The sequence below is a fragment of the Pelodiscus sinensis genome, chromosome 8 (genome assembly GCF_049634645.1).
Source record: "Pelodiscus sinensis isolate JC-2024 chromosome 8, ASM4963464v1, whole genome shotgun sequence".
NCBI lineage: Eukaryota > Metazoa > Chordata > Testudines > Trionychidae > Pelodiscus > Pelodiscus sinensis.
Window position 1 is genome coordinate 23,790,628 of NC_134718.1, and position 16,223 is coordinate 23,806,850.

The window sequence follows — 16,223 nt, forward strand, 5'->3', positions numbered from 1 at the left end:
CATCCTGCTGGTATTGACTGGTTCAGCCAAGGTAACCTGTTTGTAAGAAAGATGCATCAGACTCTTGTTGGAATTACAGTCTAGCATGGTGTATTTCAGTAAGTGTTTGGCTCTATCCATCTCTTCTTGCCATGGCTTGGAAGGGGCAAAGAGGAAAGCCATATTTGAAACCCTGTGGCTCACTAAGTATCTACTATATATTTGAGAGAGTCCATCTGTTTGTCTGTTCAAGAACTCCTCCTAAACAGTAAGAAATAGGAGCACTAAATGTGGTACAAAGCTTCCTCTTATCACAACTTACAGCAAGGTCAGGGTTTGGTTGTACCAGGAAAATGGGATGTGCCTGGAATGGGATTTCTTCTCATAAAACCATACAGAAAAGAGAGAAAAATCACAAGGCAGGTGAAAGGGGCTAACTGGGGGTGCACCCCACCCGTGTCTGGGATTGCCCCAACTCTGAGCTTCTCACCTGCCAGATGCCTTTTAAGGCTGGCAGGGAGGTCTGAATCTCCTTTCTCCACCACCACCCCCAATTTGTATAGGAACATTGCTAGCTGTTCCCCTTCATCAGAGAGTGAGGAAAAAGTGCACCTTTTGCTGCATTCCTCACTCTGGCTGTGGACTGCAGGTAGCAGACAAACCTAGACATGCACCCCTTCCCCAGCTATGCCCACTGCAGCTGCCATGGAGAGGCACGTCTCCTCTGGCCTAAGCTGCTCCGATGAGTCCTTCCTCCCGAGGCCAGCCTGCACACTGAACCCACGATCCCCAGAACAACGACTGAAGTGAAGCATGGACATTTTCATTTTATTTCCCAAAACCCCAAAATTAATTGAGTTAAGGAGCTGAGTAGTCTTCTAGTAGACGTATATTAACTTTGGAAAAAGAGAAAAACTTGTGCATTCCAATACCTTGCTTGTCATAGCTTACATGGTAGCCTAGTGAGATCCAAACCCCTGAATCTGCCTCCCTTTGAAAACTGGAGCTCTCTATTTGTTAACATACTAATTTTACAACTATAATGCGTATTCATGTGAGTAGTCTCACTAAAGTCCAATGGACTACTTGAGTGAATAAGTGCTACTCAGTGGTTGTAAGCTAAGCTGTTCTCTTAGCACTTATTTTGACTATTAAAGCCTTAGACACAGAGTGCCCAATATGAACAAATAAAAGGCTGCAAAATACACAGAGTGCACTGGCCAACTGTCAAACTAGATGGACTTTTGCCATAAATCACTGCTGATTAGTTCTTGTGCTTCCATACGAATAATGTCGTAGGCCGGGTCAACACTAGGACTTTACATTGACTGTAGTCGCATACGGTCAATTTTCTAGGTGATGAATCCACTCTACAAAGCCTGTCGCGTGCCTCAATTCCACGAGGCATACAGCTAGTTCGGATTAGAAGCCTAATCCGAACTAGCTACTCCGTGCCGCATGTAGCCGCGCGGCACGGAGTCTGAACTAGCCGGCATTTAAAAATGGCGCCGGTCGGCTTCATGCAAATGAAGCCCGGGAAATTCAAATCCCAGGCTTCATTTGCAACTGCGGATGACTACATTACCCCCGCTAGTTCGAACTAGCGGGGTAGTGTAGACATACCCCCAGATAATGCAGGAAGCCGCCCCTTCCCACCTGCAGGCTTCTGCTCTGGCTGGGAAAGTAGCAGTGTCTCCCATGAGGCTGTGTGTGCTGGACACAGTGGGAAGCCACCCTCTCCTCTCCCTCCCCCATGCCTCCCACCTGCAGGATCCTGGCCTGGCTGGCTCTTTACCATGTCTGCTTGCTTCTGGACTGAGTGCATCCCACTGCTCCCCTGAGATGTCTGGTCACCTGATGTAAGTAACTGCTTTAAAGCAAACATTTGGCCTTGCATGGAACACTTCTCCATTGTCTTTACAGAGACCTTCAGTGTATGCTAAGAAATCACAATGTATCACATGTAATGTCTGCCCTTATAACTTTTCTTTGCAGCTCGACCAACAGCCAGCTCAGCGTATCCTCCACCTTCTACAGCATCTGCCCACCTAGCTCAGATCTGCAGGTGAAAATGGACAAGGGTAGAGATGTTCCTCAAGCAAATGGACTGCATGAACTCCCTTGTTCAGGAGATCCAGGCCGAGTGCCTGGACCAGATTGTGGGGCAGCAGGAGAAGAGTGCCACTAGGGAGCAGCTTGTGAGGCAGTATGAGATGATGTTTATCTCCCTGACTGCTGGCCACCTCTCAGAACACCACCCACCCCAATGACACTGCTGGTGCCGCCTCCTCCTACCCCATGGTGTCCCCTTTCAGGATCCCCAGGGATTGCTGGGACCCCAGGACATGGGAGGGGAATCAATGGGAAGCCATGCCCTCCTGGGCCTGAGGAGGCAGGAGGCACCTGCATTCCTGAGCCCCCCTTCCCTTCCCGTTTGTTCATTTTCCTGTTGTTTTTTCCCAAATAAAAACTCATGTCTTTACAATGGTCTTTTTAGTGCTTGATCTGGAGTGGGGTGAGGGATTAAAGGGAAACACAGGGAATGCAGGGGCATCTTGTGGAGAGCCCTGGGGAAGAGTCTCAAAACTGGCCTTGCAAAAACTGTCCTTTGGGTTATCTCTGATTAGTGCTGCCCCTTGCTGTGCTCTCCTGATCGTGCTGGTAAACTCTCTGACTCAGCCCCCACTCTCCCTCTTGTTCTCCCACAGATTATGGAGCACACACAGGCCGATACCACAAAGGGAATGTTTCATTTGCTGAGGTCAACCAGTCAGGAGCCTCCTGAACATCTCCTTTTAACATCCAAATGCACATTCCACCACCATTTTGCACCTGCTCAGCCTGTTGCTGAACTCCTCCTTGCTGGGGTCCAGGCTGCTTATGTAAGGCTTCATGAGCCAGGGGACCAAGAGGTTGGCTGGGTTGCCCAGGATCACAATGGGCATTTCCACCTCTCTGATACTGATTGTCTGGTCTGAGAAAAAAGTTCTGGCATGCATTTTTCTGAAGAGGCGGGAGTTCCTAAAGATGAGTGTGTCATGCACCTTTCCTGACCATCCCATGTTGATGTTGGTGAAACAGCCCTTGTGATCCGCCAGCTCCTGCAGCACCATGAAGAAGTACCCCTTATGGTTCATGTACTCGGAGGCATGGTAGTCGGGGCCAAGATGGGGATGTGTGTTCCAACTATGGCCCCATGGTGGCAAAGCCATCCACTATGTTGTCCATGTTTCCCAGAATCATGACTCTCCATAACAGAATGTTGTTGATGGCCTTGGCTACTTGTATGACAATGGCCCCCAGTGTAGATTTCCCCACCCCTGAACTAATTCCTGACTGGAATGGCAAGCTTCCATGGGCAATTGCCACGTGCTTCTCCATGGTCAGAGTGGGTCTCATGCAGAAATTCAGATGCCTCAGCGTAGGGGCAAGCCATGTGCACTGTACCAGGAGTGGCTTTATGCTTTCGGACATTCTGCAGCCACTGCTGATCATTCCATCTCTGCATCATAATGCTTGTCTCACAACGTCAGACCCGGTGTTGCACTGGGTCCAGAGTATTGACTGGTGGCTCCACTAGCATGAGTGTCAGGCCTTGCCTATGTACCATGTCCATTCCACGCCAATCTTCATACCTGCCCTCTTCATGGTGGAGTGCCGTGAGTACGCTCTCGGAGTATAGCACCATGCAGCGCACCACAACAGACATGAACATGACAATGCTTTTCTGCATACCAGGCTCTATGCCAGTGGTGCTGTGGCATCTGCTTGGGCAACCAGGGTACCCTAATGCATGAGCACACAGCTTCCCCTTTATCTCACACCCGTGGGGCAGGACGAGATGAGTGCTTTATGGGACACTGCTAACATAAGCCCCTCTAGCTACCCACTCCAGAGTTTTGGACCCAGTGGGCACTGGAAGCAGAGCCCAGACTGTGAAGTTACCCATGATGCCTTGCTCTCTGAGTCAATATTGCCTGCTCTCTGAGACACAGTTTGGAGTACATTCCATTCTTCCCTGCAGTGAGGACACAGACCTTTAACTTCTCAAATTCCGGTGCCCAGAAATCGAATCATGTTAAATTCAACTGCATCTTGCAGTGTAGACGTGCCCTTCCAGCTGAAACCCACAACAGAAGTAGTGGTTCTTTGTTTCCTTCTGAGTGCTCCCCAAAAGAGAGTTCTACAGTGACCAGCTGGAGGATTCAGTCCTTCAACTCAAGAGGCAAAGGTTCTTTCCAATGCCCTCTGAAGCCAGCAGGAGGATTTTGCATTGGTTTCAATGAACTTTGGATCAGGCTTTAGTACTGCAGATTGAGTTCACACCCACCTGGTGACCAAAGAGGGATCAATGCTACAGCCATTGTGCCTGCTGTAGTGAAATCTGTGACTCGGAAGCACGTGACTCATTGTGCCAGTAAAGCTGTGCAAACAAACACTTTTTCTGTTCATCTACCAAAGTGAAAAGTCTAAAAGAAAAAAATTGAGGGGGGCAACATGAAACTCAAATGTTTGAAATGTGTGGTTAACTAAAAAGGTCGAAAATTTTTAGCTCACTCAAAAAGAAACAAGGTTGGTGAGGTAATATCTTTTACTGGATCTGCTTCTGGTGGTGAGACCTGCTCTGTGTTGCTTAAAAAGGCTGTCTCTCTCACCAACAGAAGCTGATCCAATGAGATAGATTACTTTCCATATGCTGTCTCACTAATTTCCTGGAACCAACATGGCTCCAATGACATTCCAAAAAGAAACAGTTTGTTCAATTTTGAATTTAATTTTTTTAATTCAAATTTAGGGATTTCTGTAAAAGTCTTTCCAAAACTGGAAATGCTGAAATGAACCACTTTAACACTTCTGATTTTTCTTTCTTTTGCCAATCAAAACAATTTGTCAAAATCAACACAAACTCAAATTGTTTCATTTCACCCAAATCTGAATTTTTGGCCATTAATAAATGGTTTTAACACACAATATGTCACCAGCTCTAGCATCATTGCTAGGAACAGAAAATTTTTGTAATAGTTTCCATATGTGAGGCATTGCATTGTGGAATGATACTGAGGACCAGCGTACATTCTGCTTCTTGCAACATTTGTCTCTTCCTGTCTTCATTGGGGATAAAGCTTGCACCAAGTCAGCCAGATCTGAGCTCCTATGACAGACACAGTTTGTAAAATCCCTTTTCTGTGTAAATGCACATGGCATTGTACAAGTCCTGCCACCTAGACATTGTAAGCAGTGGTTTCTTGCAAGCTCTTACACAATGAAAATAATGGTGGAAGCAAGGTTCATTCTTAGTGTCTATAGTGGTACCTGAAAATATCCCTATCCTCTCTACACTGGTATTTAATTTCATCCGGAACTAGGTCAAGGGGATGCCACTGCTGACAATTTTTTTCAACAATGAGGTCCATTCGCAGTGTAAAAAGGCTCTACAGGCAGATTCGATAGCAGGGGTGAATCATCCATAATCATTACTAGGTCAGATTTCATGATGTAAGCAAAAAATGTAAAGGAAAGATATAGTCCAAAATGAAGGGGTAAATGAAAATGTCAACAACAGCACACAAAATGGTGGCAAAAACATTCAAACTTAAAAAGGACATGAGAACCCCCTCCTGGGGTTCTCCCTGTGGAATCCAGATGATCATACCTCCATCAGCAAAGAATTCCATCTTTCCCTCCCAGAATTGTTCCCATTTCTATATCTATGCCTTGCTACTTAAGGTCATGTGACCATCCTCACTGATGCTTCCCTCTGTGGTCAATCAAATTCATAAAAATCCAAGTATTACTTTAGCTCTGAATAAAAATGAAGTGGAAAGAAGACAATTTGTTTACTTAAGCTGACTGCAACCTGGCATAGTGAGAATAGCAACTTGTTTTGATCACTGACTTAAGTAAATACGGCATGGGATTCTTATGATAATATTTACAACTCTTAGCTCTCCGTGTGTGTGTGTGTGTGTGTGTGTGTGTGTGTGTGTGTGTGTGTGTGTGTGTAAATTTCCACTAAAAATGGTTTGAGGTAAATTATTTGACAGGAGATGAAATGTGAAATGGTTGGTGTGCATATTTCCTGTGCATCATTTAGAAAACGCAATGATATTTAAAGCTGCAACAGCCGAGCTTCCTTTCTGTGAGCTATGAATAAAAACCTTTTGGTTACATTTATTATTGTTTCCATTGAAGAGGTTTTATTCTGGGTTTTGTGAAAGAGCAACTATTTTCAGTAGGGAAATTAGCATGTTTTCTGTAGTTATAGAAACAGAAACAGCCAGCTTACTGGATAATGTGATGGCTTTGAAATGACAATTCAGTTCATGCAGCTCAAGATAAAATGAACTCAGTGGCCTTCACTCTTTCTCTGTTTCACAGTTGTCCACACTAATGCCACCCATAACAAGGCATAATTTTACATAACTAGCAGTCTGTGCTCTGAGTCAGTATACAAGTCATACCTGATTGAATATCTCCATTTCAGAACTGCTGTCTAATCACGTTTTTTCAGGCTGCATGAACAAAATAATGTTAATATAATTACATGAACATAATTATATAACTATTAATGACATTTGAGATAATATTGCTTCTATGAGCTGTTGTGGTATTAATAAGGTATGACAGAAAGTTATTTGATACCATTTGAAACCCCACTTGTATTTCTGCATCTCTCTTGCTAGTAATTTAGGGACTTGATTTTTCTGAGTTATGGCTCTGGTGACACTTGTGTTTTTGCCCATAATGGGTCTCTCTGGAGCAACACTCATGAACCCACATTAATAACATCTCAGATGTGTACCTTCGTTAATAGCTGATCAAGTGGAAACCTCATGATTTTATTTTAGCTGAGTGATTTTCTTGTGCTATTGTAGGAAATTGGTCTTCATTTAGCCTGGGGAGATTACCTCAACTTAATTTTTGCACAAGAATAAACAGTTTGTTAAACTTCTCCGGGTCCAGCCCATGTTAAGGGGTTCACATAATCAGAATGGCAACTTATCTGTTGTTATGGACTGTGAACATCCAACAGCTCTGCCTGTCCTAGAAACTTTCGTTTTCACGACAGTAGTGCAATGTTGCCAACTCCTCGCAATTTAAGCTCGAGTGTCACAATGTTCAGTGGATTTCTTAAAGCCCCACCTCTGTACCTAAATGAGAATCTCAGCATTCATGGTTTTTAGAAAAGAAAATTTGTAATCCTTCTGTTTGCAGGGAACAGCTAGAAAACGTGATGTCGAAAGTTTAAAAAATGAGGAGTTCAATAAAAAGAATGTTAAAAGCACTGGTCTGGTTTAAAAGTCAGGACATGGAAAAACAAACAAACATATTTTGGGGGAGCCTGACTCATGAATTTTCAGTGCTCCAACTTGCTAAGGTTGTGATCTGAAGAATTGCATGACACAGCGCAGGGCCGAAAGCCTGATGAAATAAGTGCACAAGCATTATTGACTTTCAGCACGGTTTGGATCGTGCTCTTCTATCTGGTCTGGTGTGCTCAGAGCTTAATTGTTCCTTGATCTACCAAACCAAACTCTTTCCACAAAGCTCCTCCACAATTAAAAACCCTGGGAGAGCAACACTCTAAACAGAAAATAAATAAATGAAATAAAACAACAAGCCTGCTCTCTCCACTTATGCAAACATACAAAGCTTAGGATTGAATCTCAGCTGCATTTCATTCTAAGGATTAAAATGGGCTTAGAAGACTTCAATTTAAAATTGTTTCCTGTCTCCTAACATTCTTAACCACAAATATTTTTAATTGTAACCCATGAAAATAGAGCTATTTAATATATGTACACTTTAAATGTTTTTATTCAATTTTGACGGTTTTTAATAAGTCTTATTTTGGCTTTTATGCATTCAGTTCCAGCTACTATGCTGTCTGTACCCTATCTTATTTCCTTCATGTAATCTACAGATCTTCCGTTATTGTTGCTATGTTTTATGGTTTTGCATTACTTTATTGACTCATTGCACTGTAGCTTCTCCTCCCTCCGTCTCTTGAAAACAGCCTTTATGAGAAGCTTAAGTAAAAGCCCCAGAATGTCAAAAAGAAAATGTAGGAACATTACAACAGTTTGCAAATTTTTTTTGGACAGTGAAGGTTACAAAATATGCACACAAAGAAACTTAGCTTGTGCCTGCAGGACAAAATCCAACTTCTGTTTATACGTGGACTCTAAATTCCTGCTATAAACAAACTATTTAAGTGTATGGGGTCTGAAAAAATAATCTATCTAATTTATACCATCACAGCAATGAAAAGTATATATTCTCTTGTTACTGGGAATAAATGTTCCACTCACTAGGGCAGATGCTATTGACACCACATTTGAAATATTAAATGCATTTTAAATTTAAACAGGATGTCTACAGTCATCAGAACAAATAGAGTTGGTTAAAGAAACACTGTCACTATCCTCTCAGAAAATCACAACTTCCCTCACAGTTACCCTGCTGCTCCAGGTAGGAGTTAGCTGCGCAGGGTCTTGTCTCAGTACAGTGTATATCCCCCTGTATACTAGCACAGGTATGCCAGTTGCATTTTGCAGTGACAGAGCCAAAATCCACTTCAGTCCAGTTCATTCTTTGCCATCTATGAGTATCCTCCACCCTTCCCACATAGCTACAATCATTCAGGTATAAATGGGATGGAAAAGTATAGGCCCAGCGCCAGCTGAGCCACAATCTGGTCCTAAACAAACTGGAAGAAGACAGACATGTGTTTTCACTGACTTCTTTCAGTTGGAGTTATCTGTGGTGTTATTCGTAACTATTATTTAAATCAGGGCTACTTGACTTTGGAAGCCCTGGGGGCTACGATACTCACAGCACATGCCAACATCCACAACTTAAGTGCGGTTGCATATACATACAAATATATGTGCAAATATATGCAAATAGTTTCTTTCACACTGACGGGCATGAATACAAAGATTAAGGCAAGACTACACAACACGCAACTACACAACACACAATTTAAGTCAGTTCTGCTGATATTAATAAAATGCAATATTTACCCAATTTCCACCCATATGACAGAACTTTTCATGAACAATGGCAGCCCAGGAGTTTAACTACTAAAATTCGTATCAACAGAAGTCCATTATATTGACTACTTTTTGGTTTTGGCTCCCACCACGTAAACCCAAATTGCGCTGTGGGCCACAAACAAATGGGCTGCGGGCTGCATGTAGCCCACAGGCCGCATGTTGAGTAGCCCTGATTTAAGTCATTGGAACTACTTGAATGGTTAGATGTTACCCTGACATATGAGCATCATTCTTTGGCCTGGTAGTAAATATTGCATTTTCTTAGAAGTGTGTAATTTTTCAAGCTGATGGTATCCCTTTAAGAGGGCCTTCCAAAAACTTGATTTGGCACTGCTTTCAACGTTTTGATTTCTAAAAGTCAGCTCTTGAGTCTGACGCAATGAAAAGAAAATGATAGAGGGATCTATGGGGGGAAATGCTATTGCAAAATACTCTGATGCTGAATATTCACATTTTTCATCCATGCATGCATGCATTCATGTAAGGTGTGTGTATCTTAAATTAGAATACAATACAGTCCATTAAACTTTTGGTGTTAAGTCTGCCAGTAAGGGTCTGCTTCCTGAAAGATAAAACTCCTGTGACATTTGGGCCAACCCCATATTTGAAGGTGTTTGAATATGTTATTTCAGATTAACCTTCTATACAAATGGGCTCAGCTGTGAATTTTGGATCCGAACTTTCCCCAAAACTGAAGATTTTGTAGATGCTGGTCCTTGGTTCTGATCTCTGGCAGATGCTCCACCACAAGAGAGGCTTGATGGAGAAATAAACAGAAAAGTAAGAACAAGTTTCTGGTCTTATTGTAGTGCTACATTTAGATAATGCAAGAGAGTCAGAGGAACTCAGACATGGATGGAGAGTTGGGCTTTTTCTGCAGTGCTCACAAATGACTTAGTTCTTTTTGAAGAAATTGTAAATGAAACAAGCAGATCAACCTGCCCGAAGTACAACAAATAAACAAATGAAAACCCGTTTGTGCCCAATACTTTCCAACAATTGTCTAAGGCTAGTGTGTCTGTGCGAGAATATACAGTAACCCCAATAAATCTTCAAAGGTCAGTGCAACATACCTAGGGTGTTATGGGATAAGAAGGAAAGTCCTTTCATGGACTGATAACTGGTTAAAAAGGAAGAAAGGGTAGGAATAAATGGTTAGTTTTCAGAGTGGAGAGAGTTAAATAGTGGGGTCCTCCAAGGGTCTGTCCTGAGACCAATCCTATTCAATTTATTTATAAATGATCTAGAGAAAGGGGTAAACAGTGAGTTGGCAACATTTGCAGATGATACCAAACTGCTCAAAATAGTTAAGACCAAAGCAGACTGTGAAGAGCTTCAAAAAAAACTCACCAAACGAAGTGATTGGGTAACAAACTGGCAAATGAAATTTAATGTTGATAAATGTAAAGTAATGCATGTTGGAAAAATAATCCCAACTATACATACAATACACTGGGGACTAAATTGGCTACAACTACTCAAGAGAGACATCTTGGAGTCATTGTGGTTAGTTCTCTGAAAACATCCACTCAAGGTATGTCTATACTGCAGGGCTACGTCTACACTGGCATGATTTTCCAAAAATGCTTTTAACGGAAAACTTTTCCGTTAAAAGCATTTTCGGAAAAGCTTGTCTAGATTGGCAGGACGCTTTTCTGCAAAAGCACTTTTTGCGGAAAAGCGTCTGCGGCCAATCTAGACGTGCTTTTCTGCAAAAAAGCCCCAATTGCCATTTTCGCGATCGGGGCTTTTTTGCAGAAAACAGTACTGTGCTGTTTACACTGGCCCTCTTGCGCAAATGAGCAGCACAGTATTTCTGCAAGAACACTGACGATCTTACATGAGATCGTCAGTGTTCTTGTGGAAATTCAAATGGCCAGTGTAGACAGCTGGCAAGTTTTTCCGCAAAAGCAGATGATTTTACGGAAAAACTTGCCAGTCTAGACACAGCCCAGGGGTTTCCCAGGATACCAGAGGAACGCATTTGCTCTTCCTCTTTTTTTTGCGGAAGAGCAATCACGCTCTTTCGGGGATCCCTGTATTCCTCATTCTATGAGGGATAAGGGCTCTGCCCAAAGAGGAGGCTCTTCTGTCTAGACTGGGCCAAATAGCAGAAAAGCCTTTTCCGGAAAAGCAATTGGAAAAAGCTACATAAATGGAAGAGGACAATTTGAGTAGCTTTTTCCAACAAAGGACTGTAGTCTAGACCTAGCCTCAGTGGGCAGCAGCAGTCAAAAAGCAGATAGAATGTTAGGAATCATTAAAAAACAGGCTAGAGAATAAGACAGAAAATATCTTATTGCCTCTGTATAAAAACATGGTACGTCCACATCTAGAATACTACATACAGACGTGGTCACCTCATCTCAAAATATATATTGGCATTGGAAAAGGTTTAGAAAAGGTCAACAAAAATTATTATGGGTTTGGAACGGGTCCCATATGAAGACAGATTAAAAAGACTTGGACTTTTCACCTTAGAAAAGAGGAGACTAAGGGGGGATATGATAGAGCTCTATAAAAACATGAGTGGTGTGGAAAAAGTGAATAAGGAAAGGTTATTTACTTATTCCCACAATATAAGACCTAGGGGTCACCAAATGAAATGAACAGGCAGCAATGAAATGAACAAAAGGAATTTTTTCTTCACTCAGCACATAGTCAACCTGTGGAACTCCTTGCCAGAAGATGTAGTGAAAGCTAGGACTTTAACAGGGTTCAAAAAAGAGCTAGATAGATTCATGGAGGTTAGGTCCATGAGTGACTGTTAGCCAAGATGAGTTGGAATGGTGTGCCTAGCCTCTGTTTGTCTGGAAATGAGTGGCAGGAGAGGGATCACGTGAGGATTACCTGTTGTGTTCACTCCCTCTGAGGAATCTGGCATTGGTCACTGTTGGCAGACAGGACACGGGGCTAGATGGACCATTGGTCTGACCCAGTATGGCTGTTCTTATGTAGGTTGAAATGCTGCAGAAATGCAAGTTACACAGGCTAGAAGTTTATGTTGGTTAAAATTAACATACATGCCCAATTTTTCAAGGGTATTTAAAACCAGTAGGTCTCTCACTTGCATTATCTCCTTTCCCTTTCAGAAATGTCATCACTCCTTTAAGATGACTACACTCCCTATGAACGAGCACCAGATTTTAGTAGAAAAAGTGCCAGCAACATGCCATTCAAACAAGAGTAAGAGGGCTTCTCCCACTGTGCTCTTCTAAGGTACACATAAGAGAGAAGTATGTGGAAAAAACTGAGAACATAATGTTTGTATATGTTTGACTGCCTTGAAATGTGCCCAGTCAAATGTTCCCCATTAAATTCTCCCTAATAAATCCCCATGTATAAACGTTCCTATCACTTATCCTATCCACTCACCTCCTCCCCAGATAACCTGACAATCTGAGAAAGTGCATAAGCTTTCCAGTGTGACCTTAAAGTCTTGATCTCTAGAAAAACAGGGGAAGCAAGAAACCATGTTCAAGGACCCCTCACTGAAAGTGTCCTGCTTCCAGCCCCCTCCTGTTTCAGCCAAACAGCTTTTAGACTGACCACCGAAGGTCTCGCAGAAGGAGGGAGGGGGTCACTGAAGTGTGCAGGAACCAACCAATTGAGGGCTTTGTAGATTAAAGGACACTTTTGAGTTCTCTCAGTATCTGAACTGGAAGCCTGTGTCGCTGATGGAAGGAAAGCAGAATGTTCCCAGTGAGAGGCACCACTGAAGTGGCCAGGGGCATTTTGTATCGCATGAAATTGTCAAATGGTTTCAGAGTCCAGTCCATGCAGAACTCACCACAATAATCTAGGCTTGCCACAACAGTGACAGGAATCACATTGACAAAGTCCACATACAAGAGAAAAGGCTGCAAAGTTCTGGCCAAGTTAACATGACCGCTGCTATGCATCTAGATACTTATTTGGCCTCCAGTACCTTAGTATCTAGTGCATCATCATAACCCCCTGCGAGGAAGGAGAATAGCATCCCCATTTTACCAGTGGCAAAGAGAAATTAAATGATTTGCCCTGAAAACATGGTAGATCTGAGAACTGAACTCAGTTCTCCAGAGTCCCAATCCAGTGCATGCTCAACAAGGCCTTCTTTCTTACCTTCCTTCCTGTCTTCCGTCTTTGAATCTTGTTGGGGCTATGGAGAGAGCAAGTTAGGCAAAGGGCCCAGGGTCATCACAGGAGATCCTCCTTGCCATCAGGGAAAGCAAGGGCAAGACACCTTGCTATGGAAAGGCCTCGATCCAAATGAAAGTTGTGATTATCTTTAAGAGGCAGAAGCGTTACATTCCAGGAGGCTTTTGTTTTGTCAAACCGCTGGAGATAAATCTGCGCAGGACAAAGCCTGTTGTTTTGGCCCACAGTCCATGTGGCATTTCCTGATGCTCATGGAGCTAGCCGGAGGGTGATGACTGTGAGTGAGTTGCAATATGGAGTTACAAATCTGTTGAAGTAAAGGGCTAGAGCCATGGTCACCAACCAGTCGATCGTGATCGATTGGTTGATCGCGAGGCCTTGACCAGTCAATTGCGAGGAGTTCTGGGCCCCCCATTTGCCTCCACCCACAAGAAGCTCCACTACCTACCTTGAGTGGCAATGGAGGTAGTGGCAGCTTCCCGCAGGGTGAATGAAAGTCCTGCAGCTGAGTGTCACTTCCAGGGGTTCCGGAAATGCGCTGGCTGCTTCCTTGCCCCAAGTCTGTGGCGCGCTGGGACTTCCCTTCTCTGAGGGAGGAGGGAGTCGGGCCTGGAGGGGGCACGTGCATGGGCTTCCCTGCACCACGGGAGAGGGGGGTCAGGCCTGAGGGGTGGTGTGCCTGGGCTTCCCAGCCCTATGGCCTCCCCTACTCCGCTGGAGGGGGGAGTCGGGCTCAGAGGAGGCATGCAACAGGGCTTCCCTCTTGTGGGAGGGGGAGAATCCTGGGAGGAGGTGGATGCAGGATACTCTCTGCCCCCACTAGCCCCCTGCCACAGAACCCTGTCCCCTGCCCTCCTGGCACCCTGTTCCCTCTCCCCTGCCCCCAGCTGCAGAACTCTGTCTCCACTGGCACCCTGTCCCCTGCCAAAGCACCCACTAACACCCTTCCCCGGTGCCATGTGCCCTGCTCCCACCAGCACAGTTGGGGCCACATTAGTGAGGCTTGGGGGGGGGGGGGTTTGGAGGAGGTTTTTTTGCATCTCACTTGTGTGGCCCCAACTGACTTTTCTTGGGTCAGTGACCCCTGACTCAAAACAGGTTCCCCGCCCTTCTCAGAAATAAAGACAATGCAGAAACTTTTTGTATTTGACATGGTATTTTATTTAAAAATGAAGCCTGGCCAACAAACTCCCAATTGGGGCCAAGCCCCCATCTGGCCACAGCATCATAACACTCCTGCACTCCCCTTTCTCCCAGACCCTACATCTGAACCTATCATACACTGGAACCCCCTGCCCTGAGCCCCTCACACACTCCAACCCAAATTCCTGCACCCTCACATCCACAAGCCTGTGGCTTGCTTAGTATCCCAACTCTACATCTGACCCCAACACTGCCCGGCCTGCAGCCCCCTCCCCAAGCCAGCATCCCCTTCTCCACCTCCTCCTGCATCCAGATTTCCTCCCAGAGCTTGTACCTCTCACCCCTTCCCACACCCAAATCCCTCATTCCCACCCCAAAGCCTACACATCCTGTGTCAACCCAGCGAGGTTACGACTAGACTGCAGGAGCTTTTCAGGATTCTGGAGATATCCCAGAAAAACTCTTCTGTATCCAGGGTTGCATTTGTTCTTCTGCTTCTTTTAGTGGAAGAGCAAACATGCTCTTTCGGTCACCCCTATATTCATCTTTCCATGAGGAATAAGGGGGCTTCCAAAAGAAGGGGGTTTTCTGACATTTGGTCCAGTCTAGACAGGCCAAATGTTGGAAAAACCTCTTCCTACAGAAGAATTGGGGGAAAAAAGCAGCAGTATAAGGGTTGGGGATAGCAAGTGATGGAAAGGAGAAGAATAGAGAGGGTGGGGCTTCAAGGAAGGGGCGGGGCGGTAGATCTTGGCTTGTTCTGTCATTTAAAAAGTGATCTTGGGGGTAAAAAGAGACCACTGGGCTAGAGGGAACCACAAAGATGATGATTTGAACACCTCTTGGGATGGAGATTCCACCACCTCCCTAGGTAACCCATTCCAGTGCTTCACCATCCTCCTAGTGAAACTATTTTTCCCAATATCAAACCTAGACCTCTCCCACTGTAACTTGAGACCATTGCTCCTTGTTCTGCCATCCCTCACTACTGTGAACAGCCTTTCTCCATCCTCTTTGGAACCTCCCTTCAGGAAGTTGAAGGCTGCTATCAAATCCCCCCTCACTCTTCTCTTCTGCAGACTAAACAAATCCAAATCCCTCAGCCTCTCCTCAGCGGTCATGTGCTCCAGCCCCCTAATCATTTTGGTCGCCCTCTGCTGGACCCTCTCCAATGCGCCCACATCCTTTCTATAGTGGGGGACCCAGAACTGGACACAATACTCCAGATGTGGCCTCACCAGAGCTGAATAAAGGGGAATAATCACTTCCCTAGATCTGCTGGCAATGCTTCTCCTACTGCACCCTAATATGCCATTAGCCTTCTTGGTACAAGGGCACATTGTTGACTCATATCCAGCTTCTCATCCACTGGAATCTTGTGTCAGCATTGGTTCCTTTCTCTCCCAAACCTATCCCTGGAAACCAAACCTTTCTATCTGGTCAGCAGCTGGAACAAGGGCTCATCAACAGGATGAAAAGCTGTCCAGGGGATGAATAATATTGTATCCAACTGAAACTACAGTGGAATTTAGGTAGGCATAATACCAATGTGCCCACTTTGAATTCAGTCCAAGACACTTGTGCCAGCCACCTCCTTTTACAAGAAGAGCTTTGGGAATTTTCAGTATCTTTATTTAATATCACAAGGGAAATTTGCTTAGGCAATATATGCTACATAGGAGAAGTATGAACTGGATGATCTTATAGGTGCAGGCATGTTGTGATCATATTGGCAACACAGTTGGAACCAAAGGGCTGCACCTAATTTCACACCTTTTAGTTGAAAGCATAGGTGCATGCTCCTATTTTACTTCTATCTTCTTTGAGATATAGAAATTAGGGATGTAAGCGACTAGTCAACTAGTCCCTTGACTAGTCATCCCCCCCTTGATGCCTGGATCA

At 44.3% G+C, this 16,223-nt stretch overlaps 1 long non-coding RNA gene across 1 annotated transcript in view; it reads left to right on the plus strand.

The window, feature by feature from the left end:
- The window catches only part of LOC142830387 (uncharacterized), a 33,391-nt gene extending 21,052 nt beyond the window's left edge, over window positions 1-12,339 (plus strand). The window contains exons 2-3 of the long non-coding RNA XR_012905584.1: window positions 9,671-9,818; window positions 12,131-12,339. This is a non-coding gene — a long non-coding RNA (uncharacterized LOC142830387). The remainder of the gene's footprint in view (window positions 1-9,670; window positions 9,819-12,130) is intronic.
- Window positions 12,340-16,223: the final 3,884 nt, after the last annotated feature.